The sequence below is a fragment of the Aedes aegypti genome, chromosome 1, assembly GCF_002204515.2.
Source record: "Aedes aegypti strain LVP_AGWG chromosome 1, AaegL5.0 Primary Assembly, whole genome shotgun sequence".
Taxonomy (NCBI): Eukaryota; Metazoa; Arthropoda; class Insecta; order Diptera; family Culicidae; genus Aedes; species Aedes aegypti.
Genome location: NC_035107.1, coordinates 92,566,609 through 92,579,866, shown reverse-complemented (window position 1 = coordinate 92,579,866; position 13,258 = coordinate 92,566,609). Strand labels below are relative to the sequence as shown.

General features: G+C 37.6%; 1 protein-coding gene across 4 annotated transcripts in view; it reads left to right on the top strand.

Moving 5' to 3' along the window:
- Window positions 1-540: 540 nt before the first annotated feature.
- Window positions 541-13,258, top strand: part of LOC5572546 (low-density lipoprotein receptor-related protein 2) — a 155,056-nt gene continuing 142,338 nt past the window's right edge. For 2 of the 4 annotated variants that reach the window (XM_001660419.2, XM_021842526.1), the window contains exon 1: window positions 542-662. The gene's annotated coding sequence lies outside the window, so the exon portion shown is untranslated. Of the gene's footprint in view, window positions 663-823; window positions 1,080-13,258 lie in introns of those variants that run through there. The other 2 variants (XM_021842514.1, XM_021842518.1) reach the window with 2 other exon arrangements.

Genomic DNA, 13,258 nt, shown 5'->3' with positions numbered 1-13,258 from the left:
TCGAAATCTAGCTTTGCAGATTTGAATTTCCTCGTAAGGCTTGAAATGCCAATTCAAAGCTAATCAATCCCAATGCTAAACAAATCTGAAATCAAAATTCACATTCAATCTAAATAATTCCATCTAACTAATTCAATTCCAACTGGACCGCATGCACCTGAATACCATTCTTATTAGCAGCCACCTGTGAAAACAACTTACACGACTGTAACCGCAATCAGAACGTGCCAGCGTATTGGTGGATGGACCGGACACCCACTCATAATGACAAAACTTCTACCTTCGGCGATATCATATGCGATAGAAACGAGCAATCAACGTCTCTTAATTGACCCGGGAGGCAATGTTTTCATTCATGATCGCACTCACTGATGATTTATTCATTCGGTGAGAGCGCTCGCGCCTTCAGAGACGCTCTCGCGCTCTCTGTTATGTTTTCATCAATGAATCATCTCTGAGTGCCGTCCACACTCTCTCTCGATGAGCGCCCACGGTGGAAAGGTGCGCACAGGAAAATCACGATTCACGGTCCGCCAGTCCGGTCAGTGAGTTGAGCACCGCCGAGGAGTAAAGATCGTCGTGTATCCATTCCTCAACATATCGCGCAAAGGACAGAGGAGCAACATTAGCATAGAGTAGACATAGACGACGTGGTGCAAAGGGTGGGTAGAGTAGTAGGTGTTGTTTCGCGACAAACCCAGGCTTATAATAGGCGGCCAGGGCGAGACAGAGATAGAGGGATAGAGAGTGTTGAATTGCGCGGATCCGGTTTCGGTGGATGAAGAAACTTGTTATTTTTCAATCAGTGAGTGAGTGAGTGGTACTGTGAAGAGCCGCCCCGCGCGGTAGAAGTTACAAGTGGTTGGAGGATCTTGGCCGCGGTTCGGATCGACGGCGAGTGAAAGGAGGACATCCTTCGTGGCGCGGAACGCTGTGAAATACGCGAGAAGTAACAGAAGAAGACGAGGAAGAAGTGTGAGAGTGCGTGTGAAGAGATCGAGGCAATTCACATGACTGGATTTAAGGCGTGAAAAGTGAGTGCGGCTGATATTCGTGAAACTGATCACCGAAAATCAAAAGTAAGTGTGGAAACCGACGGCGATTCGGATGCAAATCATTCGGAAGAAGAAGTCTAGCGACTAGCTGCTGCTGATGGCTATTGAGCAGTGTGCTTATACCTGTTTTCCTGTTTTGTGTGGATATAGATGTTGAATGCGAAGTGTATTATGGAGAGGGAGTGAGGTGTTTCCTTCGTTTCTTGTTTGTTCCTATTCGTCGTAGTCGTCGTCGTCGCCGTAGCCGTTTAGCCTTCTCTGGCTCTGGCCACGATCCGTTCCGATCAGGTTGATCGAGCTCGGAGGAAGAAAGCTCGACTAATGAACAGTGGGTTAAAATTGAAAGAAAATGCGAAAAAGAGGGTCAACGACTACGGTGAAACAAATATTTGAAGCCGAAAACTGGATATCTGTCGGGTTGTTGACTGTAGATCTGTACAATGGAACAAGGGTTCGAGTTTAATGAAGAGTGGCTCTGAAAATCTCAAACACATAAGTATTCTCAGAGTATGGTTCATGATTTGCATATACCTCCAATTAAGTGTTTAAAAATAACTCAAAAATACATTACAATCAGATTTAGTGAAGAAATTCATAAAATCGGGTTCAAAATGCTAGAGAACAAATCAATCAGTTTTGCCTAGAGATCAACATGTCAGTAATAAATTTGTTGAAACTTGTTGAAAAGTCTTACTCAGATCTTACGATCCAACATAGCAAAGACATGTTCAAGTAATCTTGATAACCTTTGCTGTGATCTCGGTGAAAAGTTCGGATGACTGAGATTCGGTAAAATTTTCACGATATCTCGGCAAAATTTATGGTAGAATTTCTCATCTATCGGATTTTGCAGACTAAGTTTGGCCAAGTTTGCAGTTTTCTTGCCAAAGTTTTCCGAAGCATAACAAAAAGTAGTAGTTAGAAATGTTATGCCTTCAAACTGTCATGAAATGGAAGAGGTCACGGAGTAGATGTAAACCGATCTATATTTCGAAATGAGTTGAGGAATCTTATGAGGGTTTTCGTAATCCGGAGAAATCCGAAGATTTGAAAACTAAACTCGGTAAACGGACGGTCGAGATTCCAACAACTGTTACCACGGTTATTTTTTTTTTTTTGATGAATCTCGGCAAAAGTTCCACCAAGATCTCGGTAAATATTGTTGTGCCTATTTGAGAAAGGGTTTTCTCTCTGTCAAAACTCTTGGTTGAAATAAATTAATAAATCTCTGCAATAGTTCGCCGAATCTCAATTTAATTTGCCAAGATCTAGGTAAACACTGGATTGCACACATCTCGGTCAAATAACACTGCGGAACACGTTTTTGTCTCAAGCGCCAAAATATCACTATTTACTCAACTAGGGGTTGCTGAATCCATGGTCGTTTTCAAAAATATCATAGCACGTCTTGTTTTTGAGATGTTAACTGTTGAAAATGCTAAATTTGACGATTTCATCCAATTTGCATACAATTTTTCCAACTTGTATGGCAATTTATTTGCTTTATTTGTTACAAAATTCTAACTTCATGTGTTAAACTATACTTTTCAACAAAGTTCATAATTCTTCCGCTGGTAAAATGTAATTTTTTGGTGGCTTTGAAAAGTATTGTCTTTTGCCATACAAGAGAAACGAAGAATTTTATATGGAGACTAGAGTGTCCATCCCGGGACATCCCGGGACAAAAAATCCCGGGATTGGATCAATTTCGGGATTTCCCGTTTCCCTGGATATTTGTTCTGAATTCCCGAAATGTACGAAAATAGTTTTTTTTTCTCACTAAAAAGTTTATTTAATTATTATTATAATGGATGCCAGAACAAATATCCCGGGAAACGGGAAATCCAGAAATTGATCAAATCCCAGGATGTCCCGGGATGGACACTCTAGAACACACAGTCAAAGGGTGGGATAGCCTACTGATCATGAGTTGCTTTTGAACAACTCGGAGCAACTCAACTCGGTCTTCGTCATATGCACATACAGCCATTCCATGAAAAACCGATCTAGTGGGTCACCGAATTACCTGAAAATTTGCTATTTTGTTCCTTATCCGAAATAAGGATACACCTGTTTTTGGATTTTTTTTTTTCCGAAATAGAATGTCCAAAAAAATCGCGACATCGCAAAATTTTTATTTAAAAAAAATTATAACTTTTGAACTGCTTGACCGATTTTCAGTTTTCTCGGACATAATGAAAATTTTGCTTGAAAGTTCAGAAAATTTTACGTTTACTGTCAAGTTTTCAGCGATGTATATTTTTAGATTTTGAGACTTTTTTTTATAAAAAAAAATCAGTCATTTTTTTCGACACACACTGGAGATCTCAGCGCATTAGATTTTTTATTTAAAAACGCACGCTTCAACGAGCACTATCACTTCGATTTCGGCTTGACAACTTCTACATTTCGACAACGGATTGAACGAAATTTACGCGAGGAAGAACGGGAATATATTTGATATTTGTTTGACGTATTTTTAAAGTGTTAGAATTAAGTTATTCGTTGTCTATGTTTTCAATATGCGTTTCAAATAGTTGAATGTTTTTTTTAACTTTAATTGTTCATTAAGACACATAGTATTTTTTCTGTTTGGAACATTAACCATTGCGACCAATATTGTAGTATATCCCGTGTCCTTTGTGTAGTGCATGTCGTTTTACTTTGACACTATCGAGAAGTGATAAAGCATTCGGTTTTCTTACAGTTGTAATTCCTAACTTGTCACAGGAAAGGATTCTAACTGAAAGGTTCCTACCCTTCGAAGAGTGCATGCACTCTCCACAGGCGCGCCCCTTTATCAGGCAAAATCGGATCCCTCGATAAAGCCAAGAAATCACACCGATATTGTCCATGCATCAGAATCCTAGTCCTTACTTCTTCAAACTAGAGAACGAAATAAATAAAAGATTAGAAAACAAATTGTTGAATTCGACTCATTTTTTTCCTTGTGTCAAGATCATTCTCGGTAACTGGGAAAACCGAGACTTGTCACTTTCAACAAGGTTTAAAATGTAACAAGGACTAAAAGTGTTCCTTTGATTACTATAACATCCTGTTCTCTTCGTTTGAAGCAGTCAGGACTAGGGTTCACTGGTAGATCTTTACCCCATAACGCACCACGAAAAAGTGATCTACCCGCGTTATGGGTCTCCCCTTCATATGTTCGACTTTTTGAGGAGGGGGATGACATAAAAGAAAATTAATATTTGTATCAGCCTTATTATGACTGCAAAAATTGTTCAGGGGATTCACTGTAATTTGTCATATGAATGTGCTGTTCAATTGGTACATATCATCAGTATACCAACTTTAAAGAAAAAAGAAATCGTTTTTGCCTGTTGCTGATTTGATACATTTTGAAATATTTTAATTTAACTACAATGAAACCTCCATTACTAGATTTCGGCATAAACAAAATGTCATAATTACTATGATGATCCCCTCAAACAGTTTTCCAAGGTATTTCTGTTCCTTGATTCGATATTTCCATGAGTCCATGGTGCCTTCAAATATCGACTTATGGAGGTTCTTCTTCTATATGATCGGTATTCAGATAGACCGGACTAAATGATGTATGGGCGTACTAAAGATACGGACTCCATCCATTCCGATTTTTTCTTGGCTATCTTGATACAGATGAATCATCAAATAAATAAGTTCCATTATAACAGTAAAAAAATGCTAATGTTTCGATATTTAGAATGCCTAGGGTGCATTTCTCAGAATCCATTGAAAAACACTTGGTCCAGTCTGTCTGAACAACGACCATATATAAATAAAAATAGAATGATGTTTGCATGTCACAAAATGGTTCGAGAACGAGTTTTGGATTTCACAGTTATGTTTTTGAAGTGTTCCGACGAGTTTGTGTGTACAAAAAATCGATGAACTTCAAGATAAAGTAAAAAAACAGGGAAACAATTTAACACTTTTTAGTTAAATTTTGCTTTGTATTATCAGACAGCCTACTGCGGACAGTGCTGTAAAACGGTGAACAGAGTCTGTTCATGCACAACAGAAAAATGCTACCGCATCGGTGGTTCCTTTTGTGCGATTGCGTTCCTGCTTTCTTTGCTCACGATCGCCCGAACACATAAGTATACTGTAGAGGGCATCGCATCATTTTATTTTGACATGCACTCACGCATCCGATTCCTTGTGATATTTTCACAATAACACCATATATCGTTCGATTTTCTGAATACTGTCGTACATTAGTTTTTAATCTATCTATTATCCAACTATTTACAAAAATGGCTATGAAACGGAAAAAAGAACGGCTGTGAGCAGACTCTGCTCATCCAGCAATCACGCTCTTTTTACATTTGTTTTGTTCTGGTTCTCCAATGCAAGAAACTGTGAGCAAATCGGTCTCTGTTGGTTCGTGAGCGTGTGAGCGTGGATCCTGCACGGAGACGGAATTCAACTCAATTTTGGGTTGTTTCAACGCAATTCCGTAGTTGAGCCCAATAACTCAATTCTGGCTAAATTTCCAAGGTCCCCACTAGGTAGTTTGGCTTTAATACCATTAGAAAATCATACTCAATTCTGGGTTGATTTAACGCAAAATTGAGTTCTTTCGACCCAAACATAAGAAAAGTTGCATTTACCCAAATTTGGCTTATTGGGCCAAAGTACCCCCATTGGGTAGATGCAGCTCTCTCTATTTTTGACAACATTCGTGTGGGAGAAAGAGAAAACCGAGAGATTTTGGGTTGAAACTATAATCGATATACTTAATTTTGGGTAAAGTAAACTCAAAAATTAGGTAAAAGGTTCATTTTGCGTAAACGGCATGATGCTTTCCACCACTGACTGCGGGACAAATCAAGATTGACCCGACAATTACTTCAACATAAAAAAATAAAGCATGATTTTTCCATACGATAGGGTGATGTGCTAGTATCCATCGTATTAAGCATTGATCAGTGAGAATTACAAATTTCCCAGTATTGCAGTGATTGATGCTGACACAAACCGATGACAAACAATTCTTTCTCAAAACGGCTTTAGCATTGTACAATAACATTTTGATGAATCTTAATCTCTTTTTGGAAATAATGCAAAGAAAATGCATCTTACCGTATTCTCAGTCCGTCCTATCGTTTTCAACTCCGTCGCAATCAGTTTCCAGATTCGTCTCACAACTTACGGCTCACTGTGTGTATTTAATGGTTAAAACACAACATATCAACGCTATAATAAAATGTTTTACTAGAATATATAGATCTACTGGCATCTCTCTCCATTCCTTCAGCATGATGGAATATACTAATTTCCTTTAAAATTCATTGTTCGTTATCAAAATTCAGCCCAAACATATGAACACAATTCCTTTTGACCGTACAATTATGGCATTTGCTCACAGTACAGCGAAAACAACACAATCAAAGAAACCGTATTTTTACATCGAGCGTCGTGCACACATTGATGCGCATAAGCTTTTTTTTCTCAGTACGACGGATTAAACTTTGTTTACATTCTCAATTATACGCGGCGGTTGAGGAAATTTCGTCAAATTTGGTGATTTATTGAAGTTTTACGGCGTGTGATTGGAATAAAATCCTTCAGTGAAGAAGTACGAAGGTTTTCCATAGTGAAAATAAGTGCCCGGCGAAGTAAGTCACCCACGGGGGCGGGAAGAAACTTGTGTTGGAAAGTGGTGTGGCTCAGTCGATCGCTAAGCATTTCTCTCAAATCGTGTTCGTCCATGCGATTTCGGTGAAAAAGTGCAAAGTGGATAATTGAACTGAAGGTATTTACCGAAATACAGTAGTTTTATTGCATTTTTGGTGTACAAGTGTACAAACCATAACAGTTTTCACAAAATTACACTTGGATAATAAATCTATGTTGCAGGTGAGTTTGAATATCCACCGTAGTGGAACATGTAAAGTTTGATACGACGAATAGTAGCGCTTACGACGAAGAAGAACAAAACCCTACCTCATTTCTTGAAGTTTTTTTGACGTTGAATATTTTTTTTTATTACTGAATATTTTTCCGGGAAATTGGTCATTCCGGGAAATGATTTCCGGGAAATGTCTTTCCGGGAAATGGTATAGAACCAAGGGTCACTCTAATAATTTATTTTTACACACACTCAAAAAAATCCAAAAGTCATTGCTACGTGAAAAATCACGTAGATCATTCCCAATTCATTTTACCTCCACTTCACCGGACTAAGATAAAGATCACTAAACCATTCATAACCACCAAATAGTGACTCGGTAATGTTTACTGAGGTTACCTATCGCGCTTACGTGGAACTCACGTAGGTGCCTGAGTTCATTTTGACATTTGCATAGTGTACGTACATTCGGTGTTGAGCTCAAATCCTAAGATGGCACCCGCTTGATTTTGAAGAATTTCAGAAGCTGCTGCTGCTTTAAACACTGTGTAAGATTGATTTCAAGGTAAATATGCTTTGAATACCGTAGAATCCCTGCATTACTTCATATTTTATACGTGATTTATAACCTCTATCCAGTGAATCAAATTATCATCAAAATAGACAAAAAACAAACAACAAAGCAAGCTCGCTCACAACCGTTTGTCACAACTGTTGCGGATAAGTACACAATAAAAAGTAAAATTGTCATGACAATCACAGAGCGCAACATTGTTGCAACCTTTTCAACTCGCGATTAATCAGTTATTTTAAACACAAAACCAAATTTGTTTTATGGATGCTGCTTGATAATGTGTCGATGTTTACCAACACGGAGAAAGTTCTCGAAAATTGCAATGCGAAGCCCACAAAATCTCCGCGCACGTGGTGATCGATCTTTGTCATATTCTGTTCAAGTGATGATAAACTCATGTTGCGGAATAAAATTGTTGCAACAAGAGCAGGAGGTGACAATGTCTTTGTTGCTGCGTGTTGGGTGACAATGGATCATTGAAGGTAGTTTTTGCAAGTGATCACCGCATCAAAACAAAGGCTCCACTGTATATGGGATTTAACATTGTGACAGCATTGCTGTTCTGTCAAACACACAAGGCTACGGTGGCGCTATCTATGCTTTCCATAGCGGCCGTTTTGGTTATTTTAATGATCCATTGATTCACTGCCTCTATCAATTATAGCACGCGAAGGCTACAACAAGACAGACCAAACTCAAAAAATTGGGGAAACAGGATTCAAAATACTCAGATTGACGATAAAAATATCACAATCTTTTAAGTTTGTTTACATTTTCCAATTGGTGTGCTTCCAAAGCCTATTATAAATAAGATTGGTCTTTCTTCTTCTTTCTGGCGTAACGTCCCAACTGGGACAAAGCCTGCTTCTCAGATTAGTGTTCTTATGAGCACTTCCACAGTTATTAACTGAGAGCTTTCTTTGCCGATTGACCATTTTTGCATATGTATATCGTGTGGCAGGTACGAAGATACTCTATGCCCTGGGAATCGAGAAAATTTCCTTTACGAAAAGATCCTCGACCAGTGGGATTCGAACCCACGACCCTCAGCAAGATTGGTCTTTATTACAGTTAAATTTAATGTAAAACCATCTAGGTCCTATTGAAACGCTTCGTAAAGGCTACCGGAAAATCCACGTAGCTCTTACGTTTAGCGACGGTAGAATGGAGGAAGTTCAAAAGTTCATGCGTTCATTCTGGGCGAAAGTGCGGTGGAAAAAAAATCACGTATGTTTTCACGTAACAATGACGTTTGGATTATTTTGAGTGCAGCTAAAAACATGTTGTAGGGTGGCTGATCCAGTGGTAGTGTGTGTCTCAATAATAGTGGTAGTGCGGTTTTAAAACCGCCTATAATACGCTTAAGCGTATTATAGGCAATTTATATTTTTATGTGTATTTTTTCTAAAATGACCCTTGTTAAAATAATATGAATGTGTATAAAAAATCTTGGATATCAGTAAGGAAATAGTAGAAAACAATTGAAAACGTTAACTTTTTTGCTCCTTTGCGCCAGTAATAGTGGGTCGTTCCTATAATAGTGAGTCTCAATGGGAAATGAAGGTAAACCACTATTATAGTAACACAGATTAGCAAATACCAAACTTTTGCACGATTCGCATCATACTGAGGGGTGAACCCAAACTTTTGCACGATGACTTGACTGTCTGTTTCATTGGTTTTGAATAATTTCTTGATTTTTCCGCCAAAACTTCGTGGGGTCTCTTCAAAGAATATAAGATTACGATTCTAATGACACTTTGATTAAAAATTTTGATCGACCCAGTGCTGAGGAAATTAAACATGATTTTTACACACTGAAAAATGTCACAACTTTAAGTAAAAATTAAGTATACAAAATAAAAAAAAATGTTTTTGGAAAAATAGTAGTAATAGTAGTAACAAAAAAATAATAAAAGATAACATTTGAATTCTTTTATCACAGATTTTCATTTGTCTCTTAGTGAATCGATTATCGAATCGATATTCCGGATAATCGAGTTCGACCTGTATGTTCCGAAACCCGGGGTCAAATCGATCACTATGCTGAGTTAGATAAATTCAGAACCCAAATGCATTTTCTTTCAATAATGCTGCAACCTGTTTTATTTTTCATAAATGTTTGTTTCGTGTGAAATTTTTCACAGGTTTTGGTTCAACATTGTTGAAATAGTCAGCACTAAACAATCTGCTCATGCTAGGCCTACATGCAGACTTTGAGTGTTGAAAGCGATAGCGTTATATAGGCTGGAGTGTAAATTGTTAACCTTATTTTTAGAACGATTCAGCACTAGAATCAAGATATTCGTATGAATTAAGTTTATTACAGATCAGGATTGTAACTGCTGAGGCATTATTTGTGGCTATAATTTCAGCAGTATGATCAAACCTAATTGTTATTAGACAACTAATTTTATTGTATTATTATTTGGAGGGATTAGAATATCCTTCAAATCATCCAAAACAGAGGACCCGTGACATATAAATCATATCTAGGTCACGTTTTAAGCGGATATTACAAGTCTGCCACAATTTCAAATGTTCGGCCGACAATATCAATATAATCTGCGAAGCAAACAAATTGATTGGATCTGTGGCATACTATCGCTCTTATCAGCCCTCCCGGGAAAACCGTTCTCAACCATGATTTTTCAGAGTTCTACGAGATCAATACTATCATATTCCGCTTTGAAATCTATGAAAAGCTGCGTAATGATCGGTTAATCACTACATTTTTGTACAATAAAGATCTGGTCCGGTATCGTTCAGCCATCAACGAAGCCGACTTGATAACATCTCACGAACCAGAATCATCCAGAATATCAATGATGGGTAACTGATATTCTGGATAAAAAGCTTTACCCGTTGTACACATTGTTCCATCATCTCCAGTTGGAACGAGACAACATCCGACAAAGGATCATAACGAACGACCACGTCAACATAGGCCAAATAGATAGATGTATGGTTTTACCTCTGGGGACTCGAAACCGAAGAATGGCGCACTCGTGATCATGCACTAGTCCCGCCGCATGGCACATCTTCTTAACGTAGGTGCATTGCAAAGTGTTGGATAGATAGGTATTGGGAGTGTGGATATAAATTCTTCCAAGCCCTCGTCGGGCTTGGTTTCGTGGTGTGGCAAAAACAAACTGCGCGAGACTGTTGCGAACATCGCTCGCTAGATCGACGGAGAACAATTAGAAGGATTATGTTTTCTTGCTTCGAGAGACAGGGAGAAGATTGGAATAATTGGTGCTAATGATGGATGAAATCATAATTGTGAAACATTTATAAACCGAATGGTTTGGAGATGGTGTGTCTTCCAGTAGTGTGGGCTGTTTGTGCGTACGTATGTGGAAAGAGTTGTATCAATGTGATAATGAGACTCAGAGCCACACGGGTTCCATCAGAGATGGTGCCAAGCGTGGAAAGGTGCTAAATAACTTGTGGAAGAAATCCAAGTGATAAAAACAGTCGACGTTTTGTAAAAGAGAAATTCGGCACTGGTTGCTGTCTTGAACGTAAGCCAAGGTGACACAAAGAAGCATTGTTTGCGAAGAAGTGGTTAAGAGACTTTTGGAATGCTGGTTGCTGGAGGGAAAATAGGTTGCAGATTTATAAGAATTAATATAAATTTGTAAAAAGAGATCCACATTTCCTGTCTGTTTTCCTGGAAAAACTTTAAAGAGTGCTCTTGTAAAATATTATCAAGAAATTTCTGAATGAGTTATATAAATGATATGTGAAAGAGTCCCTGAGAAAGTCCTGGACGAGCCATTTAAAGATTTTTTTGAGGAACCAATTGAAGATTCCTTAAATGAATTCCTGGAGAAGTTTTGAAAGAAACTTCTCAAGATTTTCCTGGAAAAATCTGTTCGAAGTATCTTCTTCTTTACCAACTTTTGATGGAACTTCTTATGCAATTTCTTGAGGAATGCTTAGACAATATTTTTGGGTATTACCTGTAAAAATGTTTTTTGTATACTTGTAGATATTCCGGGCAACGGCAACTTGAATGGTTAGGATATCTGCTTTGATATCACATCAAAACTAAACTTTTCTCCTGGATTGAATTGATCCACCACCAATTAGAAAGTAAAAATGCAAATCGATTCAAATTTGGCACCGGCGATGATTGTTCGCCACAGGTATCGTCCGCGCAGGCAGGAAAGTTCAACGATCACACACACGTGAAACCAACCAACCGGGCAACCGAAATGGAAATGCACACTGCACTGTGGTGGCCAGTTTCGGCATAAAGTTCGGCCCAAAGGAAAAATCAACACTTTTACTTGCATCGGTGTCTAATTTTATGCGAAACGGCCGCGCTACTGATATGAAGTTGGTTGGTTGATCGTTACCTCCCTCTATCTTACAGTGATGAGCAATAAATTTGATACTTTTTAGGTTTTCCATACAACTATTATTAATAAACCCATATTTTTGAGTATTATGGATTCAAAACTAGTCAAAATTTAAATTTTTGATAAAAAATTCAAAACGTTAAATTTTTTTATATTCTATTCTATTTTATTTTTTGATGACAACATATTACATTTCATTTGCAGCTCAGAAAAATCACTCAAAAATAAATATTAAAATTCTGAAAAACTGTGAAAATTTTATCAAAATCAATTCAAGTAAATCAAAAAAGTTTCAAAAGTATGTTCCAATACTGTAGCTATATGGAGTTAGTAGAAAACTCAATGATCGTGAACTTCTTGCTGCCCACGGCTGCGAACGATGACTTGTGAGTTGGTGATGGTGATCGGACAAGTGCGAAATTAATTCACAAAAGGCGCTGCTGGCTGGAGGATGAAAAGTGAATCGGAAACTGATGGGGGAGAGCACTATCGCAACTTATATTTTTATTCATTTATAAGCCTTTTGAATGAAGGGGAAATTTCGATGATGATAAAAAAGCTGTTAAATTACCGAAGATAACAATCGACCACTGTCCATTAGAGTGCGGCTTATTTTTCTTAAGTTCTCAAAACAAAAATGTCGTGTGGTTTTCTGAATTTACATCACGCAGGGAAACTTCAAAGTTTGAGACAAACTAGTGCTGTAAACATTCGACATTTTTCACGACCTTTGTTTCGCTTCCACGATTAGCAGTCAAATGATTTCTCTACACTCATCTGCTACACACTCTCACACACAGCACAAACGGTAGAATTAAAATCGACAAAAAAACTAAGGAATGAATGTCGTTTTAAACGATGACATTTTAATAAATCTAGAATTTTGCATAGCTTTCAGAAATATCCGATAAAAAAACAAGTCTAATTTTGTTTGTTATGTAGGATGTGATACACATAGAATGAAAACAGCTCTTATTGCGAAAAATGATAGAATGTTCATTTAAACCGTACCGTTTTCTGGTGACGCCATCGTGGTCAGCTGCATTCAATTGACATTTTTCTTTCATACTTTCGTTTGATCGCTCGTGTTGTGATTGCGGAAGGCAAAGGCTATCGAATGTCCACGAAAACGTTAAACACTGTCCAAACGTATTAAGATTTAGAGGTTGCGCAAGTAACTCAGAGGTGAATTTTTATTTTATAATATATGATCTATGAAATGAAGGGAAGTTCAATTGATGTTCTCAATCAATTTTGATTTTTTTAGCACTGTTTTCCACTAAATTAAATATGTAAATAGTTTGTGGAACACAGAATTTGTCGAAATCTGTTACTAGTATTACTTATGAGTAGCTTTATTCATTTTTTTACTTATTTTACTAAACAATTTAGAATAGCACACGAACTT